Source organism: Terrapene carolina, unplaced genomic scaffold (assembly GCF_002925995.2).
Source record: "Terrapene carolina triunguis isolate 2854851 unplaced genomic scaffold, T_m_triunguis-2.0 Scaffold102, whole genome shotgun sequence".
Lineage (NCBI taxonomy): Eukaryota > Metazoa > Chordata > Testudines > Emydidae > Terrapene > Terrapene triunguis.
Window position 1 is genome coordinate 1292428 of NW_020664453.1, and position 12393 is coordinate 1304820.

The 12393-nt window shown below is 44.5% G+C and overlaps 1 protein-coding gene across 1 annotated transcript in view; it reads left to right on the forward strand.

Annotated features, from left to right (window-relative positions):
• The window catches only part of LOC113406518 (FYN-binding protein 2-like), a 64213-nt gene that overhangs the window by 15684 nt on the left and 36136 nt on the right, over window positions 1-12393 (forward strand). The window lies entirely within an intron of this gene.

Sequence of the window (12393 nt, forward strand, 5' to 3'; positions counted from 1 at the left end):
CTGCAAGCTACTCCCCTCGGAGAGGTGGAGTACTTACAGCACTGCGAGAGAGCTCTCTCGCAGCGCTGGCGGCGCGACTACACTCGCGTTTCACAGCGCTGCCGCGGCAGCGCTGGGAAGTCCTAAGTGTAGCCAAGGCCTAAGAAGGGGAGATACCTCGCTATGAAATACGTTTAGACTTGTTTAGCGAGGATGTTTGTTTTTACTAAGCTCTGCTACCTGGTGAGAAGGAAGAAGCTCTTTCCCTCAGGGGAAATGTCTGCTGTCATCTCTCTGATGGCTTATTTATGCTTGAGGAGGAGTAGACATGCTATCTGATTTATAATGGATAGGACTGGTGGACTGATGAAACAATAGCTGTACCCTTCATTCTTCCTACTGATAAAGAGGAAAGGATTGGTGTAAAAGAAAAGGCCTGACAGAGAACCATGGAATAGAAATAGGGATATGTCCAAGGATAAGAGCACAGGATAGATTCAGGGCATCTGGCTTCTAGTCCCAATTCAGTGATAACTGGTCTTGCTGTGCATTCATTTACTCCTCAGTAAAATGGATAAAATTGATAAGTACTTAGCACCTGCATAACACTTTACAAGCAGTAATTAGTTAATGGATCCTCCCAGGTCTGTGTGGCATAGGTGGTATTTTACAACCAAATCTTTCCTTGGCTTGGGCTGTGTACCTTGAAGCTGGGAGTTTTGTCTGGGGGGGGGGGGGGGGGGGGGGGGAGGAAGGACTGCAGGATCTGAACTTGCACGCCCCAATGGACAGCTGCAGAACATACTGACATATATGACTGACAAGAAAATGTTGCAGTTGCCTAGTATTAAATGGCAGTGGTGGGAGCAACACACAGAATACACATACTGATTAAACCATCTCACTTTGAGATTGACTGACACACATCTTTCTTTATGCAAAAATAGTTTGCACTGGGTACCAAAGGGGACTGTGGTAAGAAGTTAGCAATACAAAAGGCATGATGCATGCAGGTGAAGTACTAAAGCAGAGATGCTAATGTCATGGGGAAATCTGCATGAGTCAGACAAGCAGGATTTATCCCTACAAATGTAGAACCTCCTAGATATATAGGGTGGGATTTTCAGACCTGTTCAGTGATGGCCAAACTCTACTGCTATTGCAGCCAGTGGGAGTTTTAGAACCGACAGCACTGGGGTAAAGCTTGGCTAATGCTGAACGCTTTTAAAAATCCCACCCTATATATCTAGGAGGTTCTACACATGTAGGGGCAAATCCTGCTTGTCTTACTCATGAGGAATTCCCAATGACATTAATCGAAGTCTGTCTGGCATTAAAGGGAAGTAGAGATTTGGGGTCTAACAGTTAAGGAGAAGCACCGTTCCTAGGTAATATGAGCAACCGGAATTCTGTTCCCATTTAAAGAAATTTTTAAAATAGTGTAAAGCCCTCTGTGATTAGGAGGCTGCATGTCTTGTGCAGAATCAGCACTTCAGGAAACTTCTGTACCCTTAACTCAGTGTATGTGAGCTTATGACGTAAAGAACAAGACAACCTTCCACTCTGAAGAGCCATTTTGAAAAACCCTACCCATATCTAATCTACCTGTGAGGCCTTACAGGGACTTCTTTGTCTTGCCTATTAGCATGGGCTAGCCACTTGAGTAGAGGCCCAGGATACCACGTGGGCTTGTACAGACCATGCTCAGGTATGTCTACACATACCGCAGTAAAACCTACGACTGCAGTGTAGACATACGCAGAAAGAGACCAAAAAAAAAAAAAAAAGGCAGATGGATAATTTAAGTAATGTTAATGTCCTGGAATTTTTAGCATTTCAGCATCTGTTTGGAAAAGTCTTTCTACAGGAATTCAATAGAATTCTCCTTGCAGGGCAGAAAATCTCCCATCAGGTAGTGAATTTTAAAGCTTTATTACGGGAGAGTTGACAATTAAAGAAAAAAACCTCTTAGGATTAGGATTTTTGGGGGGCAAAAAAATCCTCATTGCATTTTCTTGACTGCCGGGCTTCTTTGGTTAGCTATTTTGTGGTGTTCACAGATTATGAAAAATAGTTTCATATGTTACCTACACTATGCTTTTAAATTAATGTTGGTTTTGTTTCTTCTGTATAATGGTTATATTTGTTAACAAAAATCTTGACGAATAAATTTTTAAAAAGGAAAAGGAAGCAGAAGAAAGACAGGGAAAGAGGAAGGCTGATGATGTTGTCAAGATGGAGGGCCAGAAGTGCTAAAGTCTGCTCCTGGCTCTGCCACGGACTTCTTGTGTGACCTTAGACAAGTCACTTGACTTCTCTCTACCCTAGTTTCACCATTCCCAGAAATGTTGAATAGCTAAGTTAACGAACCTTCGTAAAATGCATTGAGATTCTTCAATAGGAGGCACTAGAGAACTGCAAATTATTATTATAATTTTCTTCATCAAAATCCAAATCCAGAGATCGATAGCCAAGCCAGGTGCTGGCTAGAGGTAGGGAAAGCAAGATGAAGGTTCCTGCCTACGACCAGCATTTGCAGAGATTGCAGAGATAGTCCAGTGGCTGAAGTAGCATAGCACCCCCTCCCCCACCCACCCACAACCCCTGGTGGAAGGACAGGAAGATCCATGTAGTGGTGAATCCCTGTTCTCTTTTTGCTCTTCCATGCCCCACCCACACTCATGTATGTTTTACCTGACAATCTTCCCCTAGAGGAATGCCTCCTCTCTGTGCCTGCCAGCAGCAGGGGAGGGAGGTCACAGGAAGATAATATGGGCACCTGGGGATGGATCACTTGATGATTACCTGTTCTGTTTAAAGAACAGGGGTACTTGTGGCACCTTAGAGACTAACCAATTTATTAGAGCGTAAGCTTTCATGGGCTACAGCCCACTTCTTTGGATGTGGGCTGTAGCCCACGAAAGCTTATGCTTTAATAAATTGGTTAGTCTCTAAGGTGCCACAAGTACTCCTGTTCTTTTTGCGGATACAGACTAACACGGCTGCTACTCTAAAACCTGTTCTGTTTATTCCCTCTGGGGCACCTGGCATTGGCCACTGTCTGAAGACAGGATACTGGGCTAGATGGACCTTTGGTCTGATCCAGTATGGCTGCTCTTATGTTCTTATGAGTCCTGGGGATCCAAAAGTCAAACATGGGGCTTGATTTTTTTCAGAGTTGTGAGAAACTGCAGCTCCTCCTGTTGGAGGCGCAGGCTTTCAGCTCTTCTGAAATCCAGTCCCCCAGAAATTCTCCTCACTGCCATGACCCATCATTACACAGCTCATCCATGGGGCAAGGGTGGAGAAGAGAGATCTCCTGGGGGAGAACCCCATAGAGAATATGATGCCTCAGAAAATAGTATAAGGCTTTCTTGTACAATACAAGAGTTTTTGGCAATGATTTACAGAACACTGCTGAGGTTCAGAATTAAATGCAATAAGAAGGTATAGTGCTTTCCTCTGGCACCACTCTGCCTGTTTGTAGTGATATAACCCGAGGCCTTCAGCAAATGCAGTAACAGTATTTAGGTTGTTAGCTCCACAGGGCAGGGGTTTACAGGTTCTTAAACAGAGCAGAGCACGTTGCTGGCTTTTTTTCAAACTGTTAGCAGCAGCAGCAAGAAGATAGGAAACTGTGCTGCATTGTGGCAAGCCAGCCTATGTCTGAAAATGGATCCACTTTGGAGTATGGACACCTATTGAGACTTAGTTTGTCCTGTCACTCACCCTGCCCCCAACTCTCTACTGCTCACTTGTAGACCTTCCCACCCCTGCCCCCATTCTCCAATCAGGGTACTACTCCAGAACCCTCTTACCTCTCAATCTTGTCCTTCCCTTCCCATACACCAACTGAAACCTTCCACCTAACCCCTGAACTCCACTCCTGATCATTCCCAACACATCTCTTCCTTCTGCATCCTGCCCCCTGCACACCCATTACTAGCCTTGCCCCCACTCACACACAAGCTCTTTGCCCCTGGAACCTCACTCATACACCACTGATAACTCCTGCCCCCAGACAATCCACATGCCTGTCCTTCCCTTCCCTTCCCTTCCCACCTGCCTTCAACCCCCTCCCTCTAGTCTCTGCTCTCACATAAGCTTTCTCAATTTGGCAGACAAAAGGTTGCACAGTGAATGACTCTACTGCAGAGCTCAGGTTGCACAGCTGTGGTGCTGATTCCTGGGCTGCTTCTTGCCGCTTCAGAATCTGAGGCTGTGGAAGGTCCTGAGGTGCCATAGACAGCTATACAATTTACACTGCCCCAGGCGCGACCCTGTGCTGCCTTGCCCTGATGACAATACCCAGCCTTTGTCCTAGAAGCTCTGAACAGGGTGGTCCATCTGAGTGAGGCAGGGCTGTCTCCAGGTGAAGCTATTCTGCACTCCACCCCTCTGAGGGACTGGACAGGGAGGAGCCAGGACTGAGTGCTGCAGGACTGGTGCTCAGGTGTACTGTGCATGCCCCACCTTCCCTGGGCTTTTACTCCTACAGCGCTCTGCAGTGTAATTACCAACAGCTGCTGGGGCGAGAGGAAGTGAATCTCTGTAAACGCTGGCTGGAGTCAGTGAAAGTAAAATATGCTACAAAGCTGAGCTATTCGGATGGGTGTTAGACAGCTGAGAAGACATGGAAGTAGTAAGTGTTGTTATATTGTTGCTGCCTTTTGGCTAATGGATATTCCCCTGTGTGGTGTGACATGTTTGCTGTTTGACTTTCTTGCTTTGCTTTGTAGTTTCAGGCGATTATCTTAGTGAATAGGCAACAGGTGTGGAAATAACTTTGATTTCTGAGCATTGCCTGAGGCGAACATCCCAGACAGCCTGTCTGCTCTCTGTTTTTTCTGGTTAGCTGGGGTCTCTTGTCCTGCTCCTATGGTGGAAAAAATGTCACTTAAGGGGTTGGGGAAGAAACTTCAGCTGGGGGTGTTGTGTTCTCCATTAACTCTTCCTGTTTCTCCTAGCTCTGCAATCAGCCTGTACTGAGCTCCTCCTCTCTATTTCCTCCTAAGCACGGGTGGATTTGCAGGAAAAATCTAGGGAGCTAATTAACAGATGATGCACCTTGAGCACATTTTATTGTGAAATAGAGCAGTCCGGGAAGTATGTGGCAAGCCTCCAGCTAGCTGTGTTGAGTGTGTCATGCAGGGTCAGAGTGCAGTTGGGATTCAACGTTCAACAAGACAAGTGCCTTTGATCCATTTTCTGTTCAGACTTCACCAACCAATAACTTTCACAAAGGGGGATTGCAGTTCTTCCTCTCAAAACTGTCATGTGTACTGTCTGAGTGGGGTTATGCTTTCTTATCCCAAAATATTAAATTGCCAATTATCCTACATGTGTATAGACTGGTCCTAGCTAGACACTATTACCAGCACCAAAACCCCCAGCTGTTCCTCTTTCTAAGACCGATCCTCTGGTTTGCTTTATTCATTTATTTTATTGGGAGTTATTTATATTGGGCTAGCAATTTATTTGCAAGGGGGACGTCAGTTTAACTTTAATCTCCCTTCTCCATCCCCTCCATAAACTAACTGTTCCCTGGCTGTAAAACATCAGTAGCTTTCAAGCCTGAGAATGACTGTCTCCTTTTTTTTTTTTTTTTTTGAAGTTGCTAAGCATGTTATGACTACAGCAGGGCAAATAATTCACTAACTACTTGCTGCAAGTTTCTGGCACTCTTTTAAATATAGTAACTTAGTAAATTCTCTTTCATTGCTTGACTGGCTCTAATTTATAGCTAGCTGCCTCTGACCACAGCCTTGAGGCCTTTGATTTGCTCTCAGAGGGCTGACACGGAGATTTGGTATATAGGGACTGCTAGCTTGCATTGAGAAATGTACTTACAGATTGAGGTGCTACTTTGTTTTTAAGGCTGCACCATGCTTAGCACTGAGGTTAGCCACATGGTCCATCTGAGTTTAACTGACTGTTCTCACACAGGCTGAATCTGTGCAAAGGGTTTGCATTGAGTGTTGGACCCACTCAGATCAGTCAGGTTTGAAGTTATCCTGATTCTGACAGGAGGATGTTTACACAGCTAAAAGGCCTGTCTGGAAGTTGGGGTCCTGGTGGCTGCTGTGGTGGGAACAAACCCCAAGGACTCTAGCTGGAAGCAAGCCCAACCTGAGTGAAAGGCAGGGGGGGATTTTGCTGGCCAGCTAAAGGTCTCTCACAGCTGGTAGCTGTGAGCCTACAGCTGGATCAGGGTCTCTTTCCCTTTTGGGGGACACAGGAGTGTCTGCCCCATAGGGGAGCCCCAAAACGAATTTTAGGTATACTGCCTCCGCCATGGTCAGTGTCCAAGTCTCTGGGAGTAAGTTCAGGAGGAGGGTGTGACGTTGTGCAGTCTATATGGTTTTATAAAAACATGATAATAAGTGAATATAATGCAACTGGGATATGCTTCGTGCAAAAGGTCTCTTGTAAGGTATCATTACAAAGCTCATAATCTACTGAGTGTGATCATCCTATTTGTAGAAATGTACCACTCTTGTATCTAAAACTAGAAATATAAAACATAACTCTGAGGGCCTATTGTAATTATGTAAAGTGTGGGCCATTAATGATGGTTTGGAATCTTGATGACTCCCATTAACCAGGACCATTGTCTGCAGATGGCTGTGTTTACCTGTTAGTCTTCCTGTATATGTGTGTGCTGGCAAGTGGGCAATGAAGTCTTGCAGTGACATGTGATCATGTCACCTGAACTGGAATCCATCTTTAACCTGGTGCTTTTCCAGTGAGGTGGAGTGGAAACCCAGAGGGACAAAGGGTTCCCGCCTTATGCAAAAGATATATAAAGGGGTGGAAGAGAACAAAGGTGGAGAGGGAGCCATCATGAAGAATCCTCTAGCTATCACCTGAGCTGGAACAAGAGCTGTACCAGAGGAAAGAATTGTGCCCAGGCCTGGAAGGTGTCCAACCTGAGAAAAAAACTTACTGAAGCATCTCTGAGGGTGAGATTATCTGTATTCAGTTTGATTAGACATAGATTTGCGCATTTTATTTTATTTTGCTTGGTGACTTACTTTGTTCTGCCTGTTACTACTTGGAACCATTTAAATCCTATTTTCTGTATTTAATAAAATCACTTTTTATTTAGTAATTTACTCAGAGTATGTATTAATACCTGGGGGAGCAAACAACTGTGCATATCTCTCTATCAGTGTGATAGAGGGCGAACAATTTATGAGTTTGCCCTGCATAAGCTTTATGCAGGGTAAAACAGATTTATCTGGGTTTAGACCCCATTGGGAGTTGGGCATCTGAGTGCTAAAGACAAGCACACTTCTGTGAGCTGTTTTCAGGTAAACTTGCAGCTTCGGGGCAAGTGATTCAGACCCTGGGTCTGTGTTGGAGCAGATGGGAGTGTCTGGCTCAGCAAGACAGGGTGCTGGAGTCCTGAGCTGGCGGGGAAAACAGGAGCAGAGGTAGTCTTTGCACATCGGGTGGCTCTCCCAAGGGGGTTTCTGTGATCCAACCCGTCACACCAGGTTCAAATGTCTCCAGTTACCACCTCATGACATTCTAAAGACTTTGGGGAATTTTGTAATTTCCTTTCCTCTATTGTTGTAAAGTTTATAGCTTGTGTAAACTTTAAGATCTTATTGTATGTGTCTACCAGGACCTTGTCTAAGTATGAGAGGGTAAATTGGTTGCTAGTCATTCATATCTTAGGGCATATCTACACTACAGTGGGAAAATCGATGCTTTGAGATTGATCAGGGTAATCTTCTGATGGGCCGTGAGGCGTTTTGTTTACGTTGACCATTGGCAGGTACAGCCCCCACGCAGCTCCCAGTGGCTGCGGTTCGCCGTTCTCGGCTAATGGGAGCTGTGGGAAGTGGCCCGGGCCTCAGGGATGTGCTGGCCGCTGCTTCCCGCAGCTCCCATTGGCTGGGAATGGTGAAACGTGGCCACTAGGCGCTGCGGGGGGCCGTGCCTGTGGACGGTCAACGTAAAGAAAACGTCTCGCGGCCCACCAGCGTATTACCCCGATGGGCCGCGTGCCGAAGGTTGCCGACCCCTGCTTTAACCTTTTATTAAAGATGAAGAAAAGAAGGAAAAACAGTGAAAGCATTTGAAATGAAGATCTTACGTAAGGCTTTCATTTTAACAACATCTCTTGTTCCCTTGCCCTTACACTGGAGAGTTTCCGGTTTTAGAAGGAAAGTCGCCTTTGTTTGACGGTCTCTTTGGTGTGAAAGACTGTAATAACTGTCCTCGTGAGGAAAAGAGAATTTAGCTAAGATGGGCTGGAGATGCTGCTGTTGCTGTTTAAGTCTAATCCTGTATCCTAGACGACAAAAAAAAAAAAAAAAAAACACACACCCGAGAGGGGAGAGAAAAGAACAGCGAAGGTAGAAAACACAGCTTGCAACCTCGCTGCTGGTGAAACACAGGCCCAGCACGTGGCCTTATCGGTCACACTGAGACCCAACTTATAGCAGGATTGGGCTGCTTAGGGCATTGCTCTTGCCTCATTCTGGTCACAAGCTTACAACAGTGTTGCAAAAAATACTGTCTTGTCAGGCTAAGCCAGACTCTTATTAAGCAGAAGGAAAGAGAGAAAAGAGAAGAAATAAGGTGAGGCAGGAAAAGGACACGGGGGCGGGGTGGGGGGGGGAGAAAGATGCAGTCTCCCATCTCAAGTGGTGAGGTATGTCAAACGACTTCCTCTCTGGCCCGATTTGGTCAGGACATCTCAAGGTTAGGGTGAAGAAGGCTTGGAGTTCTGGGGGAGGGTAAGCGTGGCAGCAGCCATAATGGTGAAGCTCACTCCAGTAGCCAAGTTTCTCCCTCACAAAGTCTTTCCTTAAGGACCCCCAAAAGGGAGTGATGGGCGGAATATCCTGTCATTGTTTTGTCCACTAATCAGGTCTAGTTTCCAACACATCAGTTCTGGTTCATCATTTCTAGTTCCACGCTCTTCTTATTTACCCAGCATGATCTTAACTCAGTCCTTGAGTTCTGTCAGCGGGCCTCTTCGTTTGGACTGATTCACTCTTTCTGTCTGCCTTCTGCAACTCTTTCTACCAGCATTTGTTGTGTTATAGATTATTGTGACATCTTATGAAATTACACTCGCTTTTTACAATTGAACTCACAATTAGAGTAAATTTGTAGTTATCACAATAGTACCATGCTAATCTTTACAGGTTACTCTCTGCCTGTGGTGTTTTCCTTTCCTACCACATTGTGTGCTTTGGTTGCTATCTTAGGGTGTGCTTCAGGCTGTTTCCTATTTCTCCTCCAGAAATTCATGGGGATTTGGGGAAGCAGTGACCCTACATTGGGAAGAACCTCAGGAGACCTGGTAGGTTGGTGGGAGTGGAGGGCCACCATGGATTTCATTGCGAAACTGACCTTTCTAGGATTTGCCTACTTAGCATGTGCTTGAGATGGGCCCTTTTTAAAAAAAAAAAAAAAAAAAAAAAAAAAAGCCTCCCCTCTCTTTATCTCCACTATTAAGTGTGGGCTTCTACAATGTCCTCATTCAGACTTGGTCTTGTTTCCATAATAGGCACCCTACTGCATGGAATCTGTTAGATCTGTTCAAGTGTTATAATTTTTCATCAATAGGCATAATCTCAGTGAATATGGTATCATGAATGATTTGCCCAGCTCTAATACATATGGTAGTGCCAAGTGTGCCTTTCTTAGGTCTGTGTTTCATGGGCATACAAAGTGTAGAAAATGCCAACCATCTGAATCTGACAATGTGAATGTGTTTCCTTTTCAAGAAGTGTGGGTGGTGGGGGGAATTGGAGAGTTCCCTAGTCTAAAGTACTATGGCTGCAGTTAGCATAGACATATTATAAAGCTTTAACAACATCTGCACTTAAAAAATCACTCTTCATTCCTAGATCCCTTGTTTGCAAAGTGGAAAAATAGCAGCACAGACCCTTAAAGAAGCCAGGGCGAAACGAGAGAAGCTGTCAATTAATTAAGCAAAGTGAATTATAGTTCCCATTTCAAAGCAAGAGAAATAACCTGAGGGAAAGAGGGATTTGTATTCACATCCTTTTTAATTAAGGCAAGGGTGGGGAGAGGGAGGACACAGAACAGAAGACAGAACCGTTAACTCTTGCCATCCCATTTTGCCATTAGATGGTTAACAAACAGGTGTGGGTTTAATGGACACTGTACCAAAGAAGACAAGTCTTGTCTAACATGCTGATTGCAGTTATAAGCACCAAACTACTTGTTCCCTCGTGTACAGTTGCGTGTGTCTCTTGTATTACCCAGTTTCTCATTGATACCATTAAACACCTGAAATGCATTTAAGGAGCTATAAACAGTGTTAAGTCCTTCAGGTGTAGCTTCAGTATACACAGCTGCTTGGTGCCTGTCCAATAGAAACAATGGCACCTTACTTTGTCCCATTATCTGTTTGATGTAGTCATGGCTCTCTGTGGTGACTTGGATAGAGGGTGAATCAGTTTTCTTTCTGGAAATCTCCATTCCCTTTAAACTCCGTAATAGACTAGCCAAGCTTCTTATAGTGTGTCACGTCACTGGCCCCAAATATGAAATATAATAGAAGCAATTCACTCTCCTGCACGGGGTAGGTTCTTTACATCATACACTGTCATGTGAAAGTAATAACATTACTGAAAGGGGTTATTCAACAGAAATTGTCAGTGTTTAATAACTTGTGCAATTAAATAAAATTCAGTAAAACCTCAGTATGCTATTCATCTGTTCTGCCTTAACGTTACGGGTCTAAGCACTTCTTCCCCACTCTGAAGAAGGCAGTTCTGTCATAAATTATTTTTTCCAATTTCCTCATTAGACAGGTTCTCATGAAGTATCACAATTTTTTGCATTGAACTAAATAGTTAACCTGGTGCACCTAATGTAATCATGGCATATAACAGGTTTTATAGAGCAGTCCAAGGACTTGAGTAGCTCATAAATTTGATGTCCGGCTCTCTTTAGTTTTGCTCAGGACTAAATTCAAAAAGTGTATTGCAGATAAATATCACAGACGCCTTATTTTTCATCATGGGACAGCAAAATGCCTGGGACAAAATGGGACAAACCTACAAAGTTCACTAAACTTTGCCCACGCCCTTTAAAATTAAATTTAACAAGTTTTAAAAAATGCTAATCTTTCAGGCAAATGTAGAAAAATGACTTTTACTGACAATATATTCTCCTGCCTGGATAACTTGTCTTTCCTACCCCATGTTATGTGTTTATCTGGCACGCTGAATGAATAGTGGTGATTATAAATCTGAGGATCAAGGAATGTGTTGGAAATCTGATACAAGTTGCATACTGCACTGACATGAGATAAAAGAATGAGTGAATTACCACTTATTCTAAGATGATACAATTTGGCCTCAAAGTATTATTCATGTACGAAGTTCCACTGAGGTCAGTAGGACCAGTCTTGTGTGAGGGATGCAAGATTTGTTTAACAATACAGGGGACCTTGATGGATAGGATTGTTCTTGTAATTTCTTTTCTGAGAAGGCGACACTAGAAAGCTAGTCTGTGGGTGGACAGGGTATTAGGTGCTCTGGGCAGCAGCAGGCACACATGACTGTGTTTCATGTCCTTAAATAAAATAGTTTAATGTCAGTTAGCTTGTATCATTTCCAGCACTTACAACAAAAGGGAGCGGGGGAGAGGTACTGAAACAATTTAGCACTTGAAAAGTACTAGCTTATGAGTCCTGGAACTAGTTATGAGTCACTCTTCATTTAGGGGCAGATCAATTGAAAGAGAGAGAGAGAGACAAGGTGGGTGAAGTAATATCTTTTACTGGACCAATTTCTGTTGGTGAGAGAGACACACGCTTTCCAGCCACACAGAGCTCTTCCCCGGGTCTAGGAAAGGTACTGCCAGCATCACAGCAAAATGCAAGCTGGAACAGAGAGTTTAGAATAAAGCTAGGTCTACACTACCCGCCTGAATCGGCGGGTAGAAATCGACCTCTCGGGGATCGATTGATCGCGTCCTGTCAGGACGCGACAATCGATCCCCGAATCGACGCTCTTACTCCACCAGCGAAGGTGGGAGTAAGAGCCGTCGACGGGAAGCCGCGGAGGTCGATTTTGCCGCCGTCCTCACAGCGGGGTAAGTCGGCTGCGATACGTCTAATTCAGCTACACTATTCGCGTAGCTGAATTTGCGTATCTTAAATCGACCTCTCCTCCCCCCCGTAGTGAAGACGTAGCCTAAGTAGTTAGCACATATTGTAAGGGACTATTGGAGGTAGAGTGGCCCATTAACACCTCTGCAAAAAGGGGGCAAAAAGAGCAGGTTAGTGGGTTACAGATTGGATTTGTGGCATATCACAGCAGTATTTCTATTCAGTCCACGATTTTTAGTGTTTAGCAGAGTAATGAATTTAAGCTTCCAGGCTCGTCTTTTGAAAGTGTTGTGCACGTTTCCTTT